Source organism: Pteropus alecto, unplaced genomic scaffold (assembly GCF_000325575.1).
Source record: "Pteropus alecto unplaced genomic scaffold, ASM32557v1 scaffold20, whole genome shotgun sequence".
Classification (NCBI taxonomy): Eukaryota; Metazoa; Chordata; class Mammalia; order Chiroptera; family Pteropodidae; genus Pteropus; species Pteropus alecto.
Window position 1 is genome coordinate 12,794,811 of NW_006436298.1, and position 5,124 is coordinate 12,799,934.

Below are 5,124 nucleotides of genomic sequence, written 5' to 3' on the forward strand. Positions count from 1 at the left end.
TTGTCTATAGTTTCAAACCTTAAAAAAGACTTTCTTTATATAGCTAATTTGCCTAAGTAACAAATTTTAAAAACTCAGTTCATAAGTTTTCCATTTCATTATAGCCTTTTTATATTGCAGTACAAAATTAGTTTGTTGTATTAATTTGAAAATCAATGAACTTATTTTTTTTTCTAGTTCTAGTTTTGCCTTTCTAGTTCTAGTTTTGCTTTAAAAAAATTAAAACATTTTACTTTTTAGAACAGTTAAAGTTTCACAGCAAAATTACGCTGAAAGTACAGAGAGATCCCACATACACCTTCCACTGGACAGTCTCCCCCACCATCAATATCCTGCACCAGTATGGTACATTTGTTATAATCCATGAGTCAACATTGCATATCATTATCAACTAAAGTCCATAGGAGACACTAGGGTTCACTCTTTGTGTTGTGTGTTAAATGTATAATGACATATAGTCACCATTTAGTACAAAATTGTTTTGAACTTAATTTTTTAAAAATTAAAATGTTTCCAAGGTATTTTTTAGGAAGAATTAAGTTCTAGAATTTAAAATGTTAGTATATACTTTATACTATTAACAGAACTTCTAATTCTGTCACTAAATTTTACTATAATGGACTTCCATTATACTACTTATTTTTGGTGTATATTAATATTACCACCATAAGCAAATCTTTGAAACTTCTCACTCTTATATACTTAGAAGTTTTCACTAAAATGTTATCTGTTTCCACTTAATTCACTGCTTTTGAATATCAAATAAACAACAAATCCAGATTTAGGTAAGGAGAGACTTTATTTGAAAGGATTAATGCAAGGAGCTGGGGTTGGGGTAGAGGCAAGGGACTATTGCAATAGGAAGAACAGTAGATCTGCACTTGTCCCAGAGATTAGGCAAAAAGGGTTTTCTTTTCATAGGGAGGAGTAAACAACAAGTGGGATGAAAATGGTGGGATATCATGACTGGATAGTACATCAAAGAGTGTTTTGCCCTGAGGTTAACCTACTTTCGGTGGGGCCCTTATGGTGAGGGTATGCTGCTTCAGACTGAGTGTGGGTAAAATTTAGGAGCCTGGAAGAAAGAGAGAAACTTAACCTAAGTTTGATTAACAAGCACCTTCTTTCCAATTTCATAGACACATGCAGATCAGCTAGTCATTATGAAACAGAGAATGGAAACTTGGTGGGTCTGTGTCTGGCCTTACAATAGATAAGTAAAGGGGCATCTGTGAGTTTTATCTAAGTCATATGGGAAATAGTACTTCTTTGCAACAAGTTGATTTCTGGAACATAAAGAATATAAAGAAGATTTCTTAACCTTAACCTGTTTTCCAGAATCATTGGGTTTAGATAATACTAAACATTGTCAGTCCCCCATTTTATTCGAGAAGAATCATACCATTTGCAACTGAACAATTCAAAGGGATCATAAACCTCTTGATCAGGTAAAGCAGAGTTTAAGAAATAGTGTCCTTAAGACTCTTGGCATTGTTCTTGCAAAATTAGTCGAACCATCTATTAAGAGGTGGTGGCAAAGGTCAGTTGTTTTGGGGTCAGGCATATTAAAGAGACACCTATGATGAAAAAGAGAAGTAGTAATATAAAATGTTGTGTCAAAGTCTAACAGGTCGGTGGATGAAAATCTTTCAATTATGCAGCCCTTCGCTTCCTCGAAGAGAAGATACAGATGCTTCTGGCAATGCTGTCCACAGTCAGTTACCACCCATATAAGGGCATGCAAGACTTGAGCATTTTTTTCAGACTTCCTTAGTGGCCCAGACAGTGGCTTATCTAGAGAGAAATCCAGCTCATGCACAGAACGCTGCAGTGATGAGTTCTTTAAGTACATATCGAGTCAGGACCTTTAATTCTCAGTGCTTCTTGAGATCCTGGGTGAAAGGTTCAGCTATAAGGCAACTTAGAGTTTGAATAAGGATCTGAGCAGTAAGGTTTTAATTCTCATTAACACTAAGTAATAAGGAGGGAGAAAAATTGGAAATGTCAGTTTGGAGGATTGTGGCCAGACACTGAAGAACAATTGAAGAATTGAAAATTTGATAAGAGTTGGCAATGAATGAAAGATGGCCAGATCCAGTCCACCTTACAGGTGGGCAGCGTGCTTTGGCTATATTTTTTCATTTCCATTAGTTACCTACAATTAACAAAAAGGTACAATATTGCTCAAAGACTAGGATAAGACTAGAACCTGATAACCCACAAAACTCTCAATAGCTACCCCCTCCCATCAAAGATAATCCCCAAAAAAGATTCTTTTTTTAAACCACAAAATAGGGCTAGTTTCATTAGATTTGGCTTATTTACAAAGGTATAACAAGAATGAGAATTTACCAAAATAGACTTTTTTTTTTTTTTTTTTTTTTTTAGGTGAGGCAACCCTTGATTGATCTCACAAATTGCAAGAACCTTATTTTTTTATTTTTCATGCCTACAGCATCTGGTCTTCCTAGGTGTCTCATCCAAGTACTAACCAGGCCTTACTCTGCTTAGCTTCTGAAATCAGACGGGATTGGGCTTGTTCAGGGTAACATGGCCATAGACATAACAGACTTTTTAAAGTTTGCTTTGCTGAAAGTTTTCATATGGAATCTCAGAGTAAACTTTTAAAAGCTTCTTAAGGCTAGGGAGCCATGCCAAGAATTCACCATTAGATTTAACCTATAGTATCTCTAGATTTGGGTGAATTCTTCTCTTTTCAAGGTCCCCAAAATATCACAAGATTCCCATGCTTGCCAGACGTGACCTTTCTTATTTCCCCGTAAAACTGGAATTCCGTAAGCCAAGTACTAGGCTGAGTTTTCTGAAGAGGGCTTTGTAGGTACTAGCTCCATAAAATTAACCTTAGCTCCTATAAATGTAAGGTCATATCTGATACTATGACCATCATTCTCAAATATGACACTCCAGTTAAGCCTTAGATATATAACCCATATTTCTAATTATGTACTGCTAACAAACGAAACAACTTCTTAATCTATGCAAATAATTATGATGCATGAAAATAGGAATACTTGATAAGAAATTCTAAATTCTGGGGAGATCAGGAAAAGGGAAAAAGATAAATAATTTATCTCTGTTTACAAAAACGTAATCTACTAAATTGTCATGAGTTGCTGATAGTGTAAAAAAAATGAGAAAGGGGCATCCACAACATTCTAAAATCCCATAATCATTCTTCCTCAGTTCTGGGTAATTCTTATTTTGCTCTGTCTTAGGTTAGCAGTTTCATGAACCTATCAGCTTCTCTACCAGAATTCTAGAAATCCTAACTTAGTCCAGTGGTATGGTCTCAAAGTTATTTAAGCAATGCCATCAGAAGTCTGTACCCCAAAGTACCTGGAAAGGTCCTTTCATGGGTCTCTGTGACAGTCCCTTTTTGTTGAAGATGAGTGGGTACTCTTGTGAATTTTCTCTTATTTCTCATTTTTAACTTGACCCTTTTCTAGGCTCCAAATAAAAAATTGTTGGCAAATGTTTTTGGTAAAACCTCAGTTTTCTCTTCTATGATTCTTCCCTGTGTGTCTGTCTCCTTTACAACTCACACAGAACACTTCAGTCTGACACCTCTAGTCACCAAATGTGCGTGGGGTTTTCCCCACACTAAGCAATTAATTCTCTGCAGCACCAGCTGGATGTCCCACAATTTAACTCAATTTTGACACTATCTACCTGGAGATAATGTCCCACAAGTTAAAGGCTCAGTCCTACAAGACTGCTCTCCATCCCGCTTCAGATGCCAATCACAGTAGGTTCTTAGGTTACCTACAACTTCTGTCCAATCTGGTTACAAATTGAAAGTTCCCACAACCCCCTCCTCAGGTTCTATCAATTTGCTAGAGTGGCTCACAGAAATCAGAGGAAAACTTCACGATCGCCAGTATATTAAAGGATATGATAAAGGATATAAATGAATACCCAGATGAAGAGAAACATAGGGCAAGGTCTGGCAGGGTCCCGAGCAAGAAGCTTCAGTCTTTGTGGGGTCAGGGTGTGTCACCCTCCCAGTGGATGTGTTCACCAACCTGGAAGCTCTCTGAACTCTGTACTATTAGGATTTTATGGAGGCTTCCTTAAATAGGCACATCGAATTATTAACTCCATTTCTAATCCCTGTCCCCTCTCTGGAGGATGACAAATGGGGCTGGAAATTCCAAGCTTCTAATCATGCCTTGGTCTTTCTGATGAACAGCCCCCATCTAACAGACAGCCAGAAGCCCACCTAGAGTAGCCTCAATAGGACAAAGGATGGTCCTAGTGCCCTTATCACCTAGGAATTTATAAGAATTTCAGGAGCTCCTACCAAGAACGGTGGATAGGGGCTGGGTGGAGGGAGACCAATATATATATACATTTTCTATTATCTCATAGCAAGCAACATCAATGCAGATTCTAAATGGAAGAGGAGAAATCATGAAGATATAAGCATGAAAAGTATTAAAATATAACCTTTCTGCTAAGAATTGAGTCCTTGGTGTTAGGAGAGGTGGGCTTTTCATTAGTTATATTATAAGTTAACTTTTCTAATATGATAGATTTGGAAACAAAAGTCTATTGTTTTTCCTTCAAAAGTTTTAATACTAAAAAATTCCAAACTGTCTACAGCCATGCCACCCTGAACAAGCCCAATCCTGTCTGATCTTAGAAGCTAAGCAGGGTTGGGCCTGCTTAGTACTTGGATGGGAGACCACCTAGGAACACCAGGTGCTGTAGGCGTAAAAAATAAAAAATAAAAGATTGTAAACTGACAAGGTCCTTATAATCTGTGAGGTCAACCAAAGGTTGCCTCGCTTAAAAATAAAATAAAATAAAAAATTCCAAACTGCTAAGATTCAGTTTTGTGCTATTAATGTTTAAATGTCTCAAACTGGAGTTTTCTGATCAACTTTTTAAGATTCAAATACAAGGCAAAAAGTAAGGAAAAAAGAATACACGTAAATAAAGAAGAGTAGTTTTCAGGAAGTTGAGAGCTGTAGTCATTTGGGGATCTTGGTTCAGCATTTATGTTCATTCAAACCACAGAAACAAGCCTATATGAAACCTAAACAAATTGAATCTAACTCAGCGGGAAGCTAAGTGATAAAATCTTGCAACTTTGTTCAGAGT

General features: G+C 36.8%; 1 pseudogene; it reads left to right on the forward strand.

The window, feature by feature from the left end:
• The first annotated feature begins 4,615 nt into the window (after positions 1-4,615).
• Positions 4,616-4,734, forward strand: LOC112480699 (annotated as a pseudogene).
• The last annotated feature ends 390 nt before the right edge of the window (positions 4,735-5,124 follow it).